At 36.6% G+C, this 25,409-nt stretch overlaps 1 protein-coding gene across 4 annotated transcripts in view; it reads right to left on the bottom strand.

The window, feature by feature from the left end:
* Nucleotides 1-25,409, bottom strand: part of PTPRK (protein tyrosine phosphatase receptor type K) — a 584,222-nt gene that overhangs the window by 346,791 nt on the left and 212,022 nt on the right. The window lies entirely within an intron of this gene.

Genomic DNA, 25,409 nt, shown 5'->3' with positions numbered 1-25,409 from the left:
TTTAGTGTAATTATTTGTTGTTTCCTTTGTATCCCCAACAAGACAGGAAAATACTCTAAGGTAACAGCATTGGGTAATCCATATTTTTGGGGGTTTTTGGGGGGGTTTTTTTTGCGGTACGCTGGCCTCTCACTGTTGTGGCCTCTCCCGTTGCGGAGCACAGGCTCTGGATGTGCAGGCTCAGCAGCCATGGCTCACGGGCCCAGCTGCTCCGCGGCATGTGGGATCCTCCTGGACCGGGGCACGAACCCGTCTCCCCTGCATCAGCAGGCGGACTCTCAACCACTGCGCCACCAGGGAAGCCGGTAATCCATATTTTTATACCAACATCTACAAGAACGCCTATCTGGCAGAAGGAATTCCAAAAACCTTTATTAAAAAAACAAAATGCCTTAGTGGTCAAACAATAGCCATTGGAGTGTGGTGGTCAAACAATAGCCATTGGAGTGTGGTCAAACAATAGCCATTGGAGTGTCAAACAATAGCCATTGTGGTCAAACAATAGCCATTGGAGTGTGATGGTTTGGAGTTCAATGCACAAGTGAAATTAACTAGCTTTGTGACCCTCGTTAAGTAAAATTCACTAAGTCTTTAGTTTCCTCCTTTATAAGTTGGACATGATATTTCACTTCATCCAGTTGTTGTGAAAGTCAAAGTATTGATAGATGATGCAAGTAAAGATATCAGTATAAAGCAAGTAGAGGTAGCTTGTTGTTACAAAAATGATCCTGTGTTTCAGACTTCCATAGAGCTATTCTTTGTTTCATGTGGCTGAGATTTCTAAAACCTTACCAGAAATACCAAACTTCATTCACCAGCCTATCTATGACAGAGGTAAAGTGCCTAATAAAATTAAGGGAAAGTAAAACTCAGACCTCTTCCATAGCAATATAATAGATCAAAACATTTTTCCAGAAATTATCTGAGTTACAATCTGTTGGGTCTACTAAAATTAAATAACAATAATAATTAAACAATCTGAGGAAAGAGGAGGTACCCCACTGACTGAAATAGAATTCGATTCATTTCAGCAACCTTTTTGTGACTGAGCACAGGTAACTCATGTGCAAAAAGCACAGGGTAGATGCCCAAAAAGAAGGTAGACTCAGTTCCCTGCTTGCATTTTACATACTGAGTTTTATTAAGTTAATTTACTAAATTAAAGTTTTAGGACAAGAGATAAAGCTAATTGCATTTCATCGCTCTCATTTTGGTAGACAGACAGTATATTTGAACCTGGAGTATACCTGCAGTAACCAACAAAACTTTTAGATCTAGCTAAAAATCACATTGGCTAGGAGTCTAATTTTCATGTTATTCACTCTGATGGCTTAAGATATGCTAAATGTAGAGTTTACATAATATTTGTATAATATATATTCTGCCTCTGCTTTATCCTAAATTCAATTAAGTTTTATTAAATAATTCATGACTGTAGAAATTATTACCATTCTGCAAATATGAATAAATGACAGAGGGCTGACCAACTCAAAAATAAACCATACACCTCTGGGAGCAAAGCTAGAGCCATTAAAAAATATATATTTGTGCAGAATTACATTATGAAACAGGAAGTATATAATATCCTACATAAGCGAGTATATAACTACATATGTGATTTCATTATACTGTATGGAAATCCTTAGGTTATGAATACTGGATTTTCTTCCATAAATTAACTATATGATTAGCTTGCACTTGAGGCATAGACTATACAATAAATTATGTAGGTGTTGCCATATGAATATTTTTGAACCACTGTTCTTCAAATTTAAAATAATTTAATAGAAACTTTACGGCCCTGATTTGTTTTCACTGTTTAAAAGACAAAAGGAACCTTGACCAGTCCAAGAAGGATGAGATAATTCAGAAAAATAAAATGTAAAATACCATTAGTGTTATTAACCATTCAGGTTAACACAGTCATTTATATAAGGCAATTAGAAAGTTTCTGCAAAGGCATCTAAGTCAGGATAAACAGGAATATATAGAAGATTTTATGTAGAAAGGACAGAGTAGGAAAGAAGGAATGAATATTTTTATATTAAAATACACTGAGATATGTTAAGAGCACAGTGTTTGAACTAGGTCTGCTGCTTGGAGCAGGCTGCTTTAAGGTTCACGGAAGACAACCTTTTCCACTTTCTTCCTCCAAAATTGGTTAATGATTGTAAGACAGGGGAGGTTCAGCTAAGATAGGCATTAAATTCAAGAAGGACCACTTTAAGGCAATGGTATAAAATGTGTTCATTCTGTGGCCTGGCTGGATTTGGATTGCTTGAGAGTAGAATCCAGAGTCTCAGGCTCCATCCTATACTGATGGAATCAGAACCTCTGAGAGTGATGATGCCTGGGAACCTGGGTTTTAACAAGCCGTCCAGGCAACTCTATGCATAGCAAAGTCTGAGAAGCACTGCTCTGGGACAGAGGTCACCAAACTTTTTCTTTAAAATGCCTCATAAAAAACATTTAAGGCTCTGAGGGCCATATGATCTCTGTCACAATTACTCAACTCTGCCACTGCAGCATGAGACCATGGCCATGTGTCAATAAAGCTTTATTTATGGACAACAAATTTTGATTTCATATAATTTTCATGTGTCATGAAATAGTTTTCTTTTGCAAAAACCATTACTGGATCACGATGTACAAAAACAGGTCATAAGCTAGATTTGATCACAATTTTCCCACCTCTGCTGCAGGATATGCAAAAACCATCAGTCAGGAATGGACTATAAGTATGTATCAAGGTGCACATAAAGCAAGAATGCTTAAAAACTGATCCTGAGGAGGAAAGGAAAGATTGATTCTGATACAGTAATTAATAGGAAAGATCCAGTAGTAAAAGCAATGATCCACTCAGACGTGGACAAAGAGATGTGTTAAAGATGCAGCAGTGTAATTTAAGTGGTGAAACTGGATTAGAAGAAAATTAGTAAGGCACTGAGTACAAATCTGATCATAGTAGGTAGTTTTTGGTTCTCGCTTCTAATTCTCATTTATATTCGGGAAACCTAAACCCTAATCCTAGCTCTGGCAAATCCAACTGAGTAATCTTAGGCAAATTAGTTTACACATCTACAAATCAAGGTGCTTATTTTAAATAAATCTTAATTTTCCAAAATTAAACTTTTAGGATTCTGAAAATGAGGCATATGCAGAGCCGACAGACCTTAAACTTTAGGATGCTATAGAGTCACACAACAATTCCATACATGGCCTGTAGGCTACACTGTAGCAATTATCTATAGCACACTGTTGTAAACATTAATAAAAAAAGTTTAAATGTACAGTCTTATAAAGTATGTGCGAAAGAACATGAAAAACAATTAAACTCACCAAAATCAATTCTCTCCTCTACTCAGAAGCTTCCAATGAATCTGCACACCCTCTACCCTCTGAGTAAAAGTCAAGTCCTTCCCGGGCGCTACAAGTTTCAAAATGAGCTGACCCAACCTCCATATAAACCTCACCTCCTTCTCTTCTCCCCGGTTCATGGCCCTCCAGTCATTGTGGCCTCCACAGTGGCTACTCCTGAACACACTAGGTATGTTTCACCATATGGCCTTTGCCCTGGCTCTTCCCTTACCTGCAATGCTTTTCTGACAGATAACCATAAGGTTTATACCCTTATCTTCTTTCCACCTTTGCCCAAGGGCCTACTCAGTGAAACCCATCCAGAATATGGAGTGTAAAACTACAACCAGCCCCCACCATCTTGCTCTATTTTCTTTTCTGTAGCTGTTACTACCTTCTAGTCTTACTTATATTATAACTGTTTACTGTCTCCTGTGACCTGCCATAATATAAGTTGCTTCAGAGTAGCAATTTACTTGTTTCATTTACTCACTGGTACATTGTGAGTACCCAGAACAGTGCCTGACATGATGAAGGCCCTTGAAAAATATTTGCTGAATAAATGAATTAATGTTTGCAATAATAGAAAGTAAATATCACTACTTTATTTTTAATATAGGCATAAAATATAGCAATTGTATGACTGTAAATAATTTTAGCATAGCTTTTAATACAATTCTATCTTTCCCGAAATAACAATATTTTACTCACATTATCTTTTTCAGATCTTAAAATTAGAAATTTTCTTGTCAGTTTTCTCAACTGCCCTGATGCTTGGTGATAAGTACAGAAACCAAAATAGTACTTTCCATCACTCTATCAATATTTTAAAGTTGTTCACTAAAAGTATGTTTCACATTCAAGTGTAGGTAAAGTTTGTGTTTTAATCATTAGCTGCTTTAAAATAGAAGATAGGGATTTCCCTGGTGGTGCACTGGTTAAGAATCTGCCTGCCAATGCAGGGGACATGGGTTCAAGCCCTGGTCCGGAAAGATCCCAGATGCTGCAGAGCAACTAAGACTGTGTACCACAACTACTGAGCCTGCACTCGCTCTAGAGAGCCCATGAGCCACAACTACTGAGCCCGCGTGCCACAACTACTTAAGCCTGTGCGCCTAGAGCCCGTGCTCTACAAGGAGAAGCCACCACAATGAGAAGCCCGCGCACTGCAAGAGTAGCCTCTGCTCACCACAACCAGAGAAAGCCTGCGTGCAGCAACGAAGACCCAATGCAGCCAAATAAATAAATTTATAAAAAATAAAATAGAAGATAAAACATAAGAAGAGAAATGTTAAACACGAAAGCACATTATGATTCCAAGCATATATAGTATCTACATTTTAAAAATATTTATTTAAATTGTAAAAGCAAAAATTATGTTTTCTTCTTTTTAGAAGAAACATTTATTCTACAAATGCACATCTAACTATTATAAATACAGCTTATGGAATTTTGTCTTAATATACATACTCTTTTAAAAGGATCATCATTGCTGCTATTCTTTGATAACTAGACTGTCTTGTTTCTACTGCTGGAAAACTGTATTATTTTATTCTTCTTTTAGGATAAGGATATTATCTCAATGATCTATCTAATCTAAAATAAAATTATGTACATTTATTGTCTTGCTTGCATCGGGTAGGTTATATTGTAGCACATTCAGAAACATCTACTAAGAATGGCAGATGATGCTGATAGTTTCATTCATTTTAAGTTCCTACCACTAAATTAAAAATTGTGAACAAGCAAAAAAGCAAACAAAACAAACAAAAAAGAAACAAAAAACAAAATCCCTCATTTTTATAAGCCAGGAAAGAAAAAAAAAGAATATCCTCTGCCCCAGAACTATTTACCCTTCTTTTTCTCTGTTTACTCAAAACATGTATTTAGAAGTTAAAAGTAAAGTCTTCCCTGTTAAAGTCTATAAACCCCTTTTATTTGATCTTCTTTGAGATTTCTGCAGGATTTGATATTATCAAACTTCCTTGAAATATTCTCTTCCCTTAAATTTCCTGTCACTCAATTTCATGATTTTCTCTTCATTTTTTGTATCTCCCGTCTTTCTCCTTTTCAGACTTGACTTGCTGGACTCTTCTACAGATTACCAATGTTTATGAAACTCTCTTTTTACTCAATTTATTCATCCTGGGCAATACTAGCCTCCTCTGATTTTTATCAGCATCTTCATGCTTATGACTTCCAAATCTGTTTTAAAAAGAGCTTTCTCCTGACCTTTAGGATATCCAAACTACAAGTCAACTCCACATGGATGACCCACAGTCAAACAAATCAGCATCATCCAGCTCCACAACTCTCAGCACACACACACACACACACACACACACACACACTCACTCTCTCTCTCTCTCTCTCTCTCTCTCAAACATACCAATCTGCCTCCTCTCAAATAACCCACATCACAACAAATAGCATCACACTCCACGACACTTGCACAATTAGAAAACACGGCAGTACCTCTTCCTTCTTACTCTAATCCCACATGCCAAATCAACCTTCAACTCCTATCAATTCCATCTCCGAACCATTTCTGGGAAATCAATTGATTTCATTCAAGTCTGCACTGTCAGTTTCAGCCTATTTCCGGTCCTCTGTTTCTATCTCTGACCGAAATTACTAAAAGAGTCTTCTAAATGGTAAGCTAATTCCAGTACCCTAACAGCTCTGCATTCCAGCAAGATCTTACAAAGTTAGTCCCCTTTTTCGTCCATTGAACTCTACCTCTAGACTTTTTTACTATGGATCTCTATTAGTGGTCTTCCTTTAAAGAGTTAAGGTAGCTGTCAATCTATAGGAAGATGCCCTTGGCTGGTGGAGAGAAATATGGGTGAAGGCATGCCTATGGCTCAAGATGGGGACAGTAATAAATATGTGGAGATCACATCCATTAGTGTATTTGTCCTATTGTATTTTTCAGCAATTATTTTCCATGCCACTGCCTGAGTGTTTAAATATGGGTGGAATGCCATTCAATATTCACTCATATTACTTTGTTATAAATCATGTAGTCTCTAAGTAAAAGTGACTCCGTACTACCTCAAGAGGTTAACCTAATCTCTCCTATAAAGTGATTTTCTTAAGCTAGAAGACTTCAGTTAAAGCTGTGGCATTAAGATTCATTACTTAATTTTATTCCATTAAAATAAATTGTTCAAGCAAATCTTTTTCTAAAATGGAAAAGTTTTTCTTTAAAACGCTTGGACTATTTTTACACAGAATTTAAAGAGCAAAAGATTTCCACTGTTACTGCAGTTCCAAGAGTAGATTATCTCAATTACAACACTCACTTAACAATTACTTGAAGTCTTGATACCTGTCGAAATAACAGAGGCGTTTACAGTCAAAAAACAAAAGCTGCACTGTGGTCAGAATAAAACAGTCAGGAAGATCCAATCACAGCCCATGACTTATGCAATTCCGGAGCATTAAAACTACTATTAAGTGTGTTCTGTATTTTGCCTGTGGCTCACTTAAAAAGACTAAGAGAGCCACACCAGTGTTTTCTGCTCTTCAATGGTAAATTGGGGATGATGTAAGAGCTCTTTCCACATAATCCTGCCAAGCAAAACCAAAGTATAATACCTAGAAAAAGGAACACAGCTTCTTTATGGAAAAAAAATATTATAGGATAACCTTCAGAGTAAGGTATTCTTTAATTTACATCGGTATTGAAGGTAGCAGCATTCATCATCAGGAAAGCAAAACATTACCAATATATTTTAGCTTATTTAACTATCCATGATTCATTATATTGTATAGAACAAGTAATTTCAAGGGATGCAAATGATAAAAATACACAAAATAATCTTTGACTTTAAGGGGAAGAAGTTATGTGATTGTGAAATGCTTAAAATAGCTAGTTATCTTGAAAGTAGTTGAACAGAAAGGGAAACCTGGCCCACTCAGACACTTTTCTCTTTATGACACGCACAGATCATTTAGCCTCAATCAGTCTCCAAAATCAGGGGGTTGGATAAAATGATCATTAAAGCCTTTCAGTTGAAAACATGTATAACTCAACCAATTACTAAATTTAAAAGCCATCTTTATGTCTATTAAGAAATGTGACTATGCACACAAAAAAAAAAGCATTTCAAGATTTATTTGTCTAAGAGAATTGAGAATATTAAACTCCCAGAGAATTCATTTTAACATACAATCAGTTTGTGTTCCCTATTACATCTAAGAGAGTGGTAACAGGCTGATAATCTAAAAATGTAAAAGACAAGAAACGTGTTTTATAAAACAAAACTTATGAGAAATGAATCATTCTAATCGTAGCAGTTTAAGGACTGGATTGGATAGCACAGCTCTATGCCTATTTTGTTATTTCTGTATTTCTTTTCTTAAATAAAAATGTTTCTGAAAATAAAAATAGCTCTTTATTCTACCTGTCTTCTAAGCATTTTCTTCTCGATTGCTTTAGAGTAGAGTTACTGTTTGCAAGTTTGAAAAGAGAGAAAAGAAAGGTTGATATGCCCTTCAGTAGATTTTTAAGAACCCCCTTTTCAAAGCCACTATTTCATTGATTTATCACTGCCATTTGGTGCAGAACAATTAACAGCTGAAATAAAATTGACTAATGGAGAGGCTTGAACAGATTTTCCATTTTCCTTCCTTTTTTCCCTACCTTGCATGAATCACCAAAAAATATTAAATTCACTGTCTATATTATTAGCAGCTTAGAGGATTTAAAGTTTCCTTTTCTCCACTATCTGGCTTGAATAGTTAGTCTAGGCATTTTTCACTAGTACTTAGACTGTTTATGGAAAATAGAAAGGAAAGAAAATGTCTATTAGAATGTGGAAGGATTCTTTCAGCAGGGATACTGAGAAACCGAAGAAAGATACAGGAAAAAAAAAGAAATCAAGAAAAAAACAGAAATTAACCACGTACAGTTAGCATTACAAAATACCTGTAATTTAGGAAGAAAAGATTCTCCATGGAGACTGAAAAATTGGATCTCTCAGAAAAACATAGAGTTTGTCACTTTCCTAAATAAAATTTGTTTGATGTAGAAATTTTTAAAACCCAATTCCTCAAATCAAATAAAATTTTAAAAACTCACCAAGGACAATCCAAATACAATTGCATTGCATAAAATTAGTATCCTTCTACTAATCAACCCACCAATATTTATTAATTATCTATTATGTGCTAAGTATTATGTGATGGGTGCTACAGGGAATACAACAAAGTAATTAAAATTGGTACCTTTTGTTCAACAAAAACCTTCAGAAAGTTATAAGTCAGTGAATCACGAATGCCAAAATAATGATAGAAAGGGTTTCATTTAGGTTTTCCAAGAAGTAGAACAATGGGTACAAGGGAATGATGTAATGAATGAAAATAAAAAGCACCGGACAATTTAAAGAGAAACTAATTTAGAAGAAGAGAGATTTTGTAGAGGAAGATAAGGTAAAGCAGAGTTGGGGCTAGAGATAAGAAAAACTGGAAAGCCTTAGGGACTAGACTCTTCAGCATGAGAACAACGAGGAGTTAATAAAGGTATTTTAATTGGAGAGACTCAAAGTTTTGCTTTAGAAAGATTAATACCAACATAGTGCCGGCACCCATGATTAGGTTAGGGAAAATAGAGATGCAGGGAGTCTACTTGAAACATTACAGAGATCTGAGGTTTAGGTCGCATTGTATGAAAAAGGCAGTAGCAGAAATAAAAACAATCAGATAAAAACTCATTTTAAAGGAAACATTCAAAGAATTCAGGAACTTGTTAGATGTAGGGTTGAGGGCTGGGAAAGCGTAGGAAAAGGAATTCTGTTTTAGGTATGAGTTTAAGGTGATGTACATCAACATGGAAATTTTTAGCAGGCAGTTGGAAAGAGGGCTCAGGGCTCAAGAAAATATATCAAAACAAAATGCAAATATGAATTAAATACATATACACACATTCAGAGACAGAGAGGGGAGAATGCACATTCATGAGTTCAGCACCAATAAAGATGATCATAAAAAGCCCTACTTCACACCATATACAAAATCACTTCCAAGATCCCTAAATACTTAAATTTTAAAGGAAAATCATAAAATGTTTAAAAGAAACATAGACAAAAATAAACTCAGAGTTGGGAAGGGTTTCTTAAAATGTTTTTTTAATCTGTACATGAAATTTCAATAAAATCATCAACATTAAAGCTAAAATTTTGTCTACAGAACTATAACAAAAGTGAAAACTTAAAGCCAAACCTGAAAAAAACAAGTTATTGTCAAATGATTAATATCCAGACTAAGTAATGTTTACCTATTGATAAGAAATGGATAAAACAGTAGAAAAATGGGCTAACGACATAAAAAGGCACTTGAAGAAAGTCGAAACACAAATACAAACATTTGAAAATCCTCTCAACTTCAACAATACTCAGAAAAATTCAGAAAAAGAATTGCAAATTTTGATTACAATTTTACACCCACTCAATGGAAAAGGAAATCTGAAAAATCTAAAAATACCTTTCTGAAAAATCTGAAAATCTAGCAATATCAAATATAGTTATTTTTGATAAGAATATACAATAATAGAAGTGTTTGCACCATGCTGGTTGGAATGCCAATATTCAATCACTTTGGCAAACAACTTAGGGTCATCTTATCAAGTCGAAAATGTATACTCCGTATGACTTTGCCATTTCACAACAAGAGAAGAGCGTGTACCTGCTCACAAAGACAGATGCACAAGAATGTATGCACATGCACATTTCTTTGTAACACAGCAACTAGGAAACCCAAGAGCTACCCAAATATCCATAGGCAGAAAACTGGGTAATTACTTTTAGCATATTCAAAAACAATACAATACAGCAGTGAAGAAAAATATAGCTACACAAAAAACATAGATGTTACGGATACTGAATGTCGTGGGGTTGGCAGCAGCAGTTAAGTGACCCAAGATGCATGGAGCATGATACCATTTATATAGTACCTCAAAAACATTAAAAATTTAATAAAATGTTTGTTTTAAATAAGTCAAGGTAAGAAAAGGAAAGTCTGAGTGGAAAGAGACTCTCAGAAGGGTCTGGTGATATTACTTCCGTTGATTTATGGGTACATGTACATTTGTTTTACTGTTCTTTGTATCTTGTGCATAGTCATATTTTTATAAAAATATTTCATTAAAATAAATATTAATAAAAGAAAACTGACTAAATACTCAGAACTGCTTACATTTAGAAGAATGAGACAGAAAAAAAATACCAGAAAAGGATAAAGATGAATAAATGTTCAGAGACGTTTAAAAAAAAAAAGGATAATATAGGCTTTTAGATTTAAGGAAGAAAAAGAGAGTCCAGGAATGTCAAGTGTTACACAGAAGTCAAGGGGAATTGGAACGGGAAACAAATGTTAGAGACATCATCTCAAGACAGTAATTTTCAGATGCATGAAAGAGAGAACAACCAAGCTATAAGGTATGAGAACACCTTGAGAGGAACCTGAGGCAGCAAGTAACAACCACGCTCTGCAGAAGCCGGGCTGTGGAGATAGCTATGCATGGAATACACACACATTTTTTTCAGCTGGATGAAACTTTGCATGTTTGTGAAGAGAGGGGCAGGCAAGTGGGCTCATGGGACATATTGGGGTGGGCCTGGAGAGAGGAACGAAAGACATAGGAGAAAGGAGGTAACTGTAGAGATTATATGTCACTTTTAAATAAATAATATTATAACCTTGGGCATTAAAAAATGATAAGGTAACTATCCCCTAAATGTCTCACTCAACAGTCAGAAAATAGTCAATAGGCTATAAATTACACCTCTGCTACAGAATGGCTTCTTGGTTCAAAGAGTTCAACTTTCTCATCATTCCTTTTAACTCACCACAAGTCTAATCCAACTGAGCACTCCCTAGACTTTTAAAATGGGTCTTATTAAAGGGTATGGCAGAGCATCACTTCTCCCACTCCCCAATTCTCCTAGCTCCTGGTCCAAGGACAAGATTGTCCCTAAGAGGGACATTGTTTCCGTTGGGACAAGGGTGGTAGATGCTACTGGGCCTCCAGAGCAAGGATGAAGGCAGAGAGGGGAGAGGGAATCCAGAGTCTAGGAAGAGTCAACAGTCTCTGGAAATGACCCAAACAATAGGGAAGTGTCAGAGACCAGATGCAGAAGACCTGGTCTATAAGTGAGGCTCTTGGACCCTTCACAAAACAACAGCTATACAGGGATGCAGGGAGCTGCTCTGTAAAACATCTTGAACCTCCTCTCACTGCAGGCACTGCCTCCAGAGTCTTTTACATCAGAAGGTGTAATTAACTTCTCATGGCCCTAACTGCTTTGTATTGCTGAAGGAGAGAACGTGGTAACACTTAGAAATTAAAGCAATTTTGTGTGGTCCGGTTGTGATAAAAAGCCCAAGTGCCTCTCTTAATGCATATGATTCCCTCCAAATTAAAATATTCATCATTTTAATAAATTTCTCCTTCTCCTCAAAGTTAACACCATTTTTATAGAAAATTTCCCATTTGATACCAATTCACCCCCTCCAGGCAATATGATCACAAATCATGGTTTAAGTAATCTCCCTATCCACTGCCATTTTAGTAGTGGCAATGAGATTGAAAAAATAAAATAAAAAGTTCCAGTCTCTGATTCTACAAACCAGTGTCATCCATTTATATGACAGCTAATCGGAGATGCAAAAGTACTGGACGAGGAACGACGCTTTCTTTTTCTTTCTTTTTTTAAAGTTAGGTGTGCTATCCCCTGTCTTAACAAGCACTATCCTCTACTAAGTTAGTTATACTCTTTATGGGCTTTTACTTGAAGAACAGAGGAAATGGATTGTGCCTGTCCTTCTGATTCCCAGTTATCACATAAGGTAGGTGATAGATAAAAGATCTCACCGGGTGTAAAGATGATTTGTTAGGAAGGTTTATGTTTCTGAAGTGAGAAGAATGTTTCTGCAACGTGAGCGCTCTCTGAACTAGAGTGGGGTTCAAGGCTGAAATTCAATTCAGGGCATAACCTCCTGACAAGGTAGCCCACTGAATTTAAGGTAGTAGAGTGATAACTAAGAAGCAGTGCATAACTTTGCCTCCTGTATTATTTGCTTGACTTTCTTCCAAAAAGAACCCTGACCAAGGAAAATCCAAAAACAAACTCATTTAAAACTTCTGTGCCTTGGGACTTCCTTGGTGGCGCAGTGGTGAAGACTCCACGTTCCCAATGCAGGGGGCCCGGGTTCTATCCTTGGTCAGGGAACTAGATCCCAACATGCATGCCAAAACTAAGAGTTCCCACGTCACAAGTGGGGAGACTGACTGCCGCAATTAAGGAGCCGGCAAGCCGCAACTAAGGAGCCAGCGAGCCACAACTAAGACCCAGTACAACCAAATAAATAAATAAATAATTTTAAAAATAAGTAAACAAAAAAAAAAAATGAAACTTCTGTGCCTTATAACTCAGGCCCTTGACTCAAGAACTCAGCTGGCTCCAAACTGAGAAGTAAACAGCAATGAAAAAAATCAGAAAGGACCTTTCACTTCATCACAAAGGCAGCACACTGACAATTCTCAGGGACTAGCAACCCTGCAAAAGGAAATCTCAACGTGAACAAGGAGCTTCCTGCCACCAATCAATAGGGCACTCCTGGTTGTATAGTGAGTGAATGCCATTTACTAACTGGGTTGCATTAAAACCAGCAGGCTCGCTTGTGAACAGCAAGCCACTTTATTTTCCAGAGATCTTGGGTCATAGCATGCCCTTTTACGGCACAAGGAAACTTACTTTGTTGGCATATGTGACACAGAACTTGTCCAACTTGGAACCACTGGTACATAAAGCAAATAAAGGATTAGAAACCACCCACTGTAGAAGATTAAGGACTTAACGGGCAGATGGAGAAGAGCATCACCTGGACAGCCTTCATCCTTTATAATAAAGGAAAGTTCCCCGCAATCCCAGTGGAAAGAATAAGCTTAAATGAACAAAATTTAGCAATTCTGTTGACAAAGGCAGAATCCTTGAATAGACATTTTGTTTCAAATGTGAGTTTGTCTGCCAAAACCTGATTGCCTTTCATAATAAATAAATTTCTACCTAGTAGAAAGGGAACTAAATAACAAAAATATGCCTTGCCCCCCACAGGTCTTCATGCAAAAATTTTGAACATCACAACTTCAAGAGTCTGATTTGAACATACGGAGCTTGAATAATAGCAGTGTGGGGATAACCAGCAAATGCTGAGTTAAGGTCCACCTTTATCTGCTGAGCTTAGCCTTAAAAAGAATGACTTTTAAAAATCATCACTGTCATCACGCTGCTCTGCTGATTAGACTTTTCTGAGTGGTCCGCAAACATTTAGGAGTCAAATTAACAAACAGATCTCACCACCTGGATTTGGAAACTTCTGAATAATAGGGTCCAACCGATTCAACATCCTCTGTCACTCCTCTTCACGTCAAAACCCTCCACTTCAGCCAGACCAGTGTGGCTGTCCCCTCACACAATATGATCATTCTCATTTCTGACAGCAGAGGGCGCTATCTATGCCTTGCAATGAGGAAACCTAGACCCCTTTTTACTCCTGCTTTTGCATACCCAGATTCCACTCCATTTTTGTCTGACCACAGGGCCTGTGTGTTGCTTCCTTCTTGGAGCTCCTTTAATAGCATTGTTTTCTTCACTCCTTTGGCCATTTAATTAAATAACAATACAAGACCGCCAATATGGAAGTTTCATCTCCCTCAGAAGACTTTTCTTTTCCCCATTGTTTTATTATGGCATTTTCAAATATATATAAAATTAGAGATAACTGTATAACAGAACCCCATTTAACCATCACCTACCATCAAAACTTGTCAACACATGGCCAGTTTCCTGACTGGACTCTATATTCCCTAAAGAAAGGTATGAAATTGTTTTCATACTTGTTTGTTTTCTTCCAGAGCCTAGATTAGTGCCAAGCATGTAATAACAACTCAGTAAATACTTGGTTATGGAAAGGAATTGAAATCCAATCCACCGAAGTTCTGAGCTGGCCCTTAAGTGTTCAGCTTACTTCATCCAATCAATTCTTGACAGACAAACCATAAAAATATTCAATGTTTTTAAAGAAATATTAGCAAATAATAATAAGGAAAAACTTCCTGAGATATTGCATGGAAGTGAAATAACTATAACCTTACTCTTATCCCATCACTTAATATTTAATCAGCAAATCAAACTTTCTTTTGAGACCGAGACTGAAAAATCATTATCAATAAACAAACAGCGTGATACATAAGAGAGGAACTAGAATTTACCTTTAGGGGACCTAACTCAATTCTACTAGCAACATGACCTTAAACAAGTCACTTATCCTCCCTCAGTCCTTATCTCTAAAATAAAAATAGTTCTCCTTTTCCTAATGACCTCAAAATGCTACTATGAAGATGAATTTTTTTTAATTTGTCAAACTGCTTTCAAAATACAAAGCACCACATAAATATTACACTGTCTTTACGGCACACCTGGTCCCTTTTCAAAGAGGTTCTATAATCCGCTTGGGGGCACAAAACATAAAACTCTCTGAAATATTACAAGCTAAATGTCTAAATAGCAATGTAAGCAATACAGATATAAGGAGAGTGAAGTGACTAACAAATGCTTCATGGTAGAAGTGGGCATAACGTTGGGTCTTAAAGGATTAATAGAACCTGGGCGAGGCAAAGGAAGAAACAAAGGCATTTTAGAAGGTATATATATAGTATATAATATATATTATATAATACTTATATATAAGGTATACATATTATATATAAGGTACATAGTATATATATATATTATATATTTACATATTAAGGTATATATATATATATATATATAAACATGATATATATATCATGTTTACATTCACATACACACGCAAAGTGCCCAAAGAACAATTAGAGCATCTTGCAGTTTGACTAAAGCAGAGGGTGCCTGTAAAAAAATAGGGCTTCCCTGGTGGCACAGTGGTTGGGAGTCCGCCTGCCGATGCACGGGACACGGGTTCGTGCCCCGGTCCGGGAAGATCCCACGTGCTGCGGAGCAGCTGGGCCCGTGAGCCATGGCCGCTGAGCCTGCGCGTCCAGAGCCTGTGCTCCGCAGCGGGAGAGCCCACAACAGTGAGAGGCCCGCGTACCGCAAAAAAAAAAAAAAAAAAAGGTAAAGAGATTGGAGCAGTTGACTGAGGCTAAATTATGAAGGACCTCACATGAAGGCTAAACATTTTAACTTCAAAGCAAACACTGGCAAAACCTGAGGAGGTCAATATCAGCAAAATAGCATCCCCCCAAAAGTTTTATAATAGAATTGAAGGCAAGGGAAACAGGGAACTGTTACCATTATCAAGAGGGGACACAAGCAGAGTTGTGACTGGAGAGTAAGCAGTGAAAAGACTAAAGTATATTTGGAACATTTCCAAGATGAGACCAAAAATGAGTAAATAGAATCCCTTTATAAAAATCTTTTCAGAAGTGTTGAAAGTCTTTCCTTGGATGACAAAGCTCCACATAACTAGAACCTGCCCATCTCATCCTAGAAAAGGTCTCCTTTGACCACTCCTCCACCTGTCCTCTGTCCCTCCACGATGCCAATCTCCCCAAATTTAGGGCCTTGAATTAGCTGTTTGCTGTTTCTGCTGCATTTCCCTGATCTTTGTGTGCCTGGGTCCCTTTTGCCATTCAGATCTCCAGGTGAAAATCACTTTCTCCAATAGTTTTCCCTGAACCACCTGGTCCAAGATGGTTTCCAGAACTCTAACTCTCACATTATTCTATTTTAATTTTTTAGTACTTATTGCATTCTGATATTTTGCTCATTTATTTATCTATCTATTTTCCCCCCCTCCCACCCCTAGAGTAGAACTCCTGGGAGAATAGGAACCTTGAGACTTATTCAGAACTGTATATCCCCAGCAGCCAGAATAGTGCTTGGCATAGATTAGGTTGCTTTGATAAATACTTGTGAAAGGGATAAATTAATGAGTCATTCATAGTGACATACAGAGAGAAAGTCAATGTTGTTGTTGCTATTCCAGGGCCCCTACCTTCTTCAGGCTTGGATACTCTACTTCCCTAACATGCTGTGACAGAATCCCAAATCTTTTCAATTCTATCTCTTTTTGACTTTGCTAGCTTTAGTTGGTACCTTTCATTTGTAAATAAGAGCTTTAAAGAGAAAGGCCCCGATAGTGAGAGGCACCCGCTTGCCACAACTAGAGAAAGCCCTCACACAGAAAGGAAGACCCAACACAGCCCTAAATAAATAAATAAATAAATTTAAAAATAAATTTAAAAAAAATTAAAATTCCTCAAATTAAGTTAACTCAGTCAATAAATGTATTTGTTTATAATCTGGGTGTCCAGTCATATAGATGTTTTTAAAATATAAGAATGTAAATATAATGTATACACCTTTTTTTTTTTTTGCGGTATGCGGGCCTCTCACTGTTGTGGCCACTCCCATTGCAGAGCACAGGCTCCGTATGCGCAGGCTCAGCGGCCATGGCTCACGGGCCCAGCCGCTCCGCGGCATGTGGGATCTTCCCAGACCGGGGCACGAACCCGTATCCCCTGCATCGGCAGGCGGACTCTCAACCACTGCGCCACCAGGGAAGCCCTACACCTTATTTTTAAGCATAAAATGAGAATTGATTTACTGCTTCCAGAAAGCTGAGAAGAATGATTTTTTTAAAAGATCATTCAAAGAATATTAAGGATCTAAATCTCATCAGGGAATTCCAGTGGTGTGTGCAGTGGTTATTTATGTAACTAAATGCAGAAATAACATGTAGAAGCTAGTTTTATAATGACAGCTTTAAAAATACCTTTTAAAAATCAAAACAGCTAAAATTATCCATAATGTCCACTAGATTACATAAGTGGATGTTTTAATTTACAGTGTTCAAAGCTTGCTTTCCTTTAAATTCCAACTTTTATTACTAACAACAGAATAATCAAAAGGAATAGTAAACTAGATACGAAGTACAAATATGCCTGACATTTCCTTTATATTTCTTCCCTACCATAATCTCTCAATTTAAAAGCCTATGCTAAAATAGATAATTACAACCTTTCCTTTTTCCATTATGTTCTAAGAATGGAAACTGAAATCACCACAGCAACAAAAGTTAAATTTTAGATAAAAACATAATGTCACCCAGTTTAGTTTTGTTTTTCCCTTGAGGAAGCGATATTTTGTTACACACCACGTACAACCTAAAATAAAGAAAAATCAGTCTTTGACATGTAAATGGACAAAGAGGTCGCAAAGAAATTCAGATTGTACAGAAAATCAAAAGCCCTTGTGGGGGTGGGGGGGGGAATTCCAATTAACCATCAAAGTCAGCAGACAAAATCACTGAACAAGGAATTGATTTTAAATTGTTATCTACATTTTTCTCATTGATATGGTATTGCATTAATAAATGGTACAGCATTGTCAGATTAAACGGATTAGAAGGAAATCGTTCTTACATTTTTTTGTGTTTGGCTAGGAATTCTGCCCCAGTAATATACTTTTTTTTCATCTTAGTGTATGAAGATCAGCCCATTAATGTATGTAATTAATAGATACTGAGGTATGGAAAACAAGGAATCAGTAGTGTGTTAATTTGGATTCAACAAGCTGGGCTGAACACAAGTGAGTGAGCAAGCGAGGTATGGGCATCTCTTCCACCCTTTGGAGCATCTGTCTTGCCCAGTCCCCTGGGATGAAACAAACTCCTAAGAAAAAGTCACAAGCTGAACAAACGCTGCCTAACTCTGCTTACTGCTCATTATTTTTCAATCTGCTATTAAAAGTGCATTAATTTCATGGAAATATTTCTCAAAAGAATTAGTGAAGGGGGGCTTCCCTGGTGGCGCAGTGGTTGAGAGTCTGCCTGCCGATGCAGGGGACACGGGTTCGTGCCCCGGTCCGGGAGGATCCCATGTGTCGCGGAGCGGCTGGGCCCGTGAGCTATGGCTGCTGAGCCTGCGCGTCTGGAGCCTGTGCTCCACAACAGGAGAGGCCACAATAGTGAGAGGCCCGCGTACCGCCAAAAAAAAAAAAAAAGAATTAGTGAAGGGACACTTGACAGCTCCTGCTATACTAAATGAAAACAGGTATGATTTAGTAGAATAACAACAGACTTCTGTCATCTGCTTGCAATAATTACTGTGTTAACAGGACTCTTTTCTTCATTTGTTTACATTTGTTTACACACTGTAAGTTTCATCAATGAATCAATGCAAACAGAGTCCAAAGGAAAAGTAAAGCAGGTGTTTTATAATAAAAGCAAATCACCATCAGGAAACAGAGAGAAGTCATCCTCATAGGATGATAAGTTTTAAGAAAACGATGACTATAATAACGTGAAAGTTTTTTCAATCCTATTTGGAGTACTTTAAATGAGACAAATAAGGAAACATTAAGAGTAAAAATGAGCAGCAAAAAGCTGCTTTGTTAAGAGCCTATCAAACAGAAGGTATGGTACCAGTGTAAAAATGAGCCAAAATGCCCATGTTAGGCAATTACTGTTACCAGAACTAAAATAAGCCTATTTAGTTGTGAAGTTAAGTCAACTTCAGATGTCACTGATATGGCTAAATTCCAAAAATTTAAAAGCAAGGGTTAAATTAGTAAAGAGGAAAAGGGGAATAATTTCAACCACTTAATAACAAGCAACTTAGCCCATGTATGAAGATAAGAAACATTCACTTAGCACTTGATCAAATATTAAAACAAAGTAAAGATGACATATATGGAAGTACCCAGTTCAGTGTCGTGTGCAGGGTAGACACTCAACAAATTACCCTTCCTTCCTTTCTTTCTACTCCCTTCAGTCATTGATTCATTCTATTACAGTCCTATTTACATTTTCAGGTATATAGCTTTGTCTTCTCCCTGCAACTGGACTGAAAAATATTAATTGTTTCATTCATAGATAGATATGTATACTTTTAATTCTGCCATATGTCTCACATGTGCTATCTACAAACATGTGTTGAGAGGTGGGACTGACTGAAAGGTCAACAAAGATGTGACATGATATATTAGGATGCTTTGGGCTGCATAGGAGAATACTCAACTAAAAGTGGTTCTGAAAGTTATTATTGTTATTGTTGCTGGTGTTATTATTTTGTCTGAGAGTAGGACCCTGGCTCCTTCCATACTTTCTTCTGTTACCCTCAGTTTGTTATCTTCTTCCTCAGAGTTACAAAATAACTGCAGTAGTGCCAAGCATCATGTTCTCATGCAACAACATGTATCTCTTTTTAATCAGGGAATAACACCTTTCCCAGAAGTCTCCCGGCTGACTTTCCATCATAACTCATTGGCCAGAGCTGGTCACATGACCACTGCTACCTGCAAAGTAAGTTGGGAAAGTAAGTAAGGTGGGAGGGTACCTAGCCAACGTGGAAAAAAGTGAGTAGAATGACTATTCAACAGGAAATTAATAATACCTGCAATATTGTCATACAAGATAATGAGCCAGAGTCATTTATAATGGTTATAAATGAAGTTACAGCTGTAAGATACACCTAGTGGTATGCACTGAATTGTGTCCACTCCCACCAAATTCATATGTTGAAGTCCTAATCACCAATGTGACTGTATTTGGAGATTGGGCCTGTAGGGGGTAATAAAGGTTAAGTGAGGTCAAAAGTGTGGGACCCTAATCCAATAGGCCTCGTGCCCTTATAAGAAGAGGATGAGACACCAGAGCTCTCTCTCTGTTCATTATGTGAGGACACAGGGAGAAGGTGGCCTTCTGCAAGCCAGAAAGAGAGCTCTCTCCAGGAAACAAATAGACCAACTCTTTGATCTTTGGCCTTCACACCATGAGAGAAATAAATTTCTGGTGTTTAAGCCCACTCAGTCTATAGTATTTTGTTATGGCAGCTCAAGCAGACTAGGAAAGAAAATCCATCTTCAAAAGAAAAATCTTGCCACCCTCCTCTCTTCAGTGGGGCTCTACATGGTTGGATGAGGAGCAGTAAAAATTGGGAGCATTCCAAGAGCTATGGCACAGGAGTGATATCCTCTTTCCTCACTCTTTGCATGGATGGTTCATGAGCATGCTCTTACTTCAGCTCCATCCTTCGAGATCAATCTTTTAGAGACTTTTTATTTAAGTAAAGTTATTTGGTTTAAGTCCCAATCTTCTTGGATCCAAAGCAGTAGTATCTCTGGAGTGCAACAAACATTCCATTGCCAAAATTTCAGTGTAATGCATGTTAACATAAACCTTTAAAAGGGAGACAAAAACAAAAGACCCCATGCTTGTCCAGTTCTTACAGTTTTTTAAACCAGTGAAAAATGTTAAGAAGAAAATGGGTGGCAAAAGTTCAGCATTTATTTCTCAGTGAATTAGGAGGTGAAAAAAAAAAGGCATATTCAGCTATATTATCACTTTCCAATTTCAGGCCAAACCGCTGTAGTTTTCATCACACAACATTTTTGTGATTATTGATGTGCACCCAGTTAATGGAAACCAGCAGATTAGGTTTCCACTAATAGTTCTGGAAGTTATGTCTGCCTGCCTCATTTGGTAACAACCTCACTGTTCAGTAAGAAACTAATGGATTTAATCCAAGAGCAGAATTTAGTTTTACACATACAAGACAGGTCAGATTTCCAGAGTGGAGAAAATAACACTTTTAGAGGTATGCTGATCTTCAGTTGAAACTTAACACTGAGATAATAACTCATAATATTTGGGTTGCTGTTTTTTTTTTTCTTTTTACTTCTGTTTAGAGCAATTAAAAAATTTACAGTATGTACTTAAGGCCTATAAAAACAGGAAGAGTTAGCAACTTGTAACCATGGCAAATAAAATACATGTAATATAATACTTTCTATAATTAGTATACTGAGCTAAAAAGACATCTATTGCTTCTGAAGACACAGGTGAGAAACAGTTCCTTATATATTAGTTGTATCACTGCAATGCTTATGTCATAAATGCAATTTACATTTGCTTGTTGTGTTTCACTATAGAAAGTGTTCGTTCCAAATAACGGTGGTTTAACAAAAACAATGAGGTATGGTGGAAAGCAGACTAATCCAGGAATAGAGAAATCAAGCAACAAGAATTATAGTCCCATTTCTGCCTCAAATTACTTTGGAAACAAGTCTTTTGTTTTCATTTTCCCCACTACATTTTAGATCTGCCCCTCTTAAGTCATTTAATAATGCATTAAGTCATTTAATAATGCTACATTGTTTCAAAGTTTTACCTACATATATCTCACCTTCCCATCTGGACTAGGCTCCTTAAAGGCAGACCCTACATCTGATTTACATTTTTATCTTCTACAGGGCCAAGCTAGACTGTAATCTTCAAGAGAAGAAGGACTTTACCTGTATATCCCCAGAGGTTAGCATGGTGTGACCTCATGCTAATAATGTGCCAAAAAATCAGATGTTTTAATAAACAAAAAACCTAAAAAAAGAGAGTAGGGATGGGGAGGAATGAATAGGTGGAACACACAAGACTTTTAGGGCAGTAAAAATACTCTGATTCTATAATGATGAATACATGTCATTATAAATTTGTCCAAACTCTTAGAATGTACAACACCAAGAGTGAATCCTAAAATTAACTACAGACTTTGAGTGATTATGATGTGTCAATATAGGTTCATCTATTGTACCAAATATAGGTTCATCTGTTGTACCTCTCTGGTGGGAGTGTGATAATGGGGGCAGCTATACATGTGTGGGAACTGGGGGTATATGGGGAAATCTCTGTACCTTCCTCTCGAATTTGCTGTGAACCTAAAACTGCTCTAAAAAAAAACTGTGTTCAAAAAGAAAAGAATAGTATGCTTTCACAATAGAAGAAAATGCTGAGCACTTATTAAATCCAAAAGAGTTCACAATTTTTTGTTTACTCATCGTAACGTCAACCTAATTTATGGTAAACCTCTACTATGTGTCAGATACTTTTCTAAACACTATGTTTTAATTCAGTACTTAGAACAACCCAGTGAGGTAGGTACTGTTGTGATCCTCATTTTTCAGATGAGGAAACTACAGTCAAAAAGATTAAGGAATACTCCCCAGGCTGCACTTGACTCTGCCATCTAAATAGTAGAGTCAAGTCAAGATTTGCCCAGGAAGGGCTGGTCCCAGAGATAAGGACCCTTATCCTGATCCTCCAGATAACCAAAATTCATTATTCAGGAAATCATTTTTGCCTTCATTTCACAATTTCATGTATCTTTTTTTCAAATCAGAAGTTAAGTTTCTTGGGGTTAAAAACTGGCATCTCCTCATTATTGAATAGTCCACAACTTAAGTAATTACATTACCACATCAATCTTCTCTTTAGTCATCTGCTAAGATGGAATCTCTGGGAAGGGAAAATCACACCAAAGGTGTGCTATATCTTTTTCAGATATTTAGTTCAACAGAAAAATGGAAAAGAGAAGAGCTAGCTTGTAAGGAGTATTTTGTTTTCACTCTCAGGATCACGGTTTTTATACAAAAGTTATCCTATACTAATTAAAGGTAGGAGCTCTCTCAGCCTATTTTCTTTTTGATTGCTTCTGTTGTTATTGCTAAAGTTGGGTGAAAAGGGGTTGTACCAAAGAGGTGGTCAGATAAGGAATGGCTCAAGCAAAGAAGAGAAAGGAGTCTTCACTAGACACACAAAAGAAAAATAAGAAGTTAAAAAACAAGGTTAAAGAACAAGTTTGAACAGTGTAAGATCTCTGGAGAAGAGAAGCTGAGTAAACTGTGGAACCAAGGAGAACAATTTCTATAAATATCATAACTCTTTAATCTAGAGTCTGAGAACATTAAAATATGCAGTGTTTCTTTAAGAATGAAAGAGTAAAAAAACAAAACAAGCAAACAAAAAAGAATGAAAGAGTAGGCTTATAACATGGCACATTGCAATGGCTATATTTTAATTTTTAAAAATCCATAAAGAGTCTGCATTAAGCAATAGTCAAAAGTTTTTCATGCTATTTCCTAATAGCAAAAATGCTACATTAATATAGTTGTTTCTAATAAACTGATATACAGATACCACTAGGTATCTAAATGACAAAATCGATGAAAACATCAATCAACTAATTTATTGAGCACTAAGCACATGAATAAAAAAATATTCTGCTCTGTTATTTGCTCTCATTGATTGCTAAGTTTTGCAAGTTAAGGAAAAGGATGTGGAAGCAAAGTAATCACTTAAGAAATGACCTATTGCTCAAATTTCAGTCTGCAACAAAGAGACATTTACCCACAGGTTCTATGTATTGAGCAATCATTTTCTCTGACAAGAGATTTCCAAAAAGATCTCACTAGCCAGGCTGAAACTTGCACAGGTTCCTTTTGCACTGTTTGCTTTAAAATACCACAGGTACAAGTAACCTAGGCAGCTTTGTCATGCAAAATGAGACTGAACAAAGAAGCGTTCATCCAGCTCTTGGTACTATAACTCAACATTAAAATTAACATTCCAGAAATCTGTGCCATAAGAAAATGTTATTGGGGGGGTGAGGGAGGGATGGAGTGGGAGTCTGGGGTTAGCAGATGCAAACTATTACATGTAGAATAGATAAACAAGGTCCTAATGCATAGCACAGGGAACTATATTCAATATCTTGTGACAAACAATAATGGAAAAGAATATAAAAAAGAATGTATATATGTATAACTGAATCACTTTGCTGTACAGCAGAAATTAACATAACATTGTAAATCAACTATACTTCAATAAAAAATAATAAAATAAAATAGAAACTACAATTTGGTAAAAAAAGAAAATGTTATTAATATCAATGATTCAAAGATAGATCTTAGCAAAAAAAGAGGAAAAAGTAATTACATGTATGCCATTTCTTAGTTACAAAGGATCAGCCGTATGATACCACAGATACATTATTTGCTGGATTTATCAAAATCTACTTCTATGGGTTTTATTTTCAAAGATAGAACTAACAATTTGATTCTTTAATGTACCATCTATGTAGGTAGCAAACAACAAACAGGGCTGAATATATGCAACCTTACTCCAGAACCCAAATTTTTAATAATTTTGCTAGATTTGTTATCTGAGCTTTAATTTAGTTTAAGGAGGCTGAATCTGTGGACAGTTTTATTTTGCTGAATCAGAGCTTTTTCTTTTTAGTGTTATGTTAAGCTCCAATAACAGATTCTAAAGAAATCAGTATGATGATAATGTGCTGTAAGGGTGACCCAGCAATGACAGTTATCAACCCACTGTTGTCATAGATGAGCCCGTTAATCTTGCTTCAGTGCTTTAGCATTAGTTTCACACGCCTCCACCCACTCACCCACCACATAAGCAGCCCACCCAGAGCTATGCACCCTGAAGAAGCAGATGGCTCTCCAGAACTGAAGAGAAACATCCTTCTGTTCAGGAATAATGGAATCAACTAGTACCTAATAGAAATCCATTGAAATCTTCATAGACACATAACCCTGAATGGAGAACCTTACCTGTATGAAGTAAGAGACTTTTAATAAAATAAAAAATCAACTCAAAACAAAGCAATTAAAAGAATGCATTGATTTCCTCTCCCCTCTTCCCAGGAACAAAGATAAACCTAACATGCTTTTTTAAAAAGCAGAAATAAAACTATTAGCTTATAAATTACTCACCAACAATAATAAAAAATATACTTTTACATCAACTCATTCTCATTAGGTTCTGTAATAAGCTAAGAACAGGCAAATCTTTTAAAAGTTTAAATTTCAAGATCTAACACAGAAGTGAATTTTCAGAAGAGGTAACTTTCTGTTACCAGGTCCTGAACCTTACAATGAAGATTACTGAACAACTTTCCAAACTGGTAAATGGACTTCTTTGGTTCAACCATATAAACTCTGTCACACAAATCACAATGTAGGTATTGACACTATTCATTGTCTGGTTTACTCATAATTAAATCAAAAATTTCTGGGGGGGGGAGATCCAAAGACATGTGGACAACTTTTTTTGTTGCTTGCTTATTTTTTTTATAGTTGGGGCTGGAGAAGCCATGATAGGCCATGTAAGGGAGACTTATGAGTAATAATAAGTACTTAGAGGCAGTCAAGCGG

The sequence above is a fragment of the Mesoplodon densirostris genome, chromosome 12, assembly GCF_025265405.1.
Source record: "Mesoplodon densirostris isolate mMesDen1 chromosome 12, mMesDen1 primary haplotype, whole genome shotgun sequence".
NCBI lineage: Eukaryota > Metazoa > Chordata > Mammalia > Artiodactyla > Ziphiidae > Mesoplodon > Mesoplodon densirostris.
Note: the sequence above shows the minus strand (reverse complement) of the source record. Positions and strands in the feature narration are given on the sequence as shown.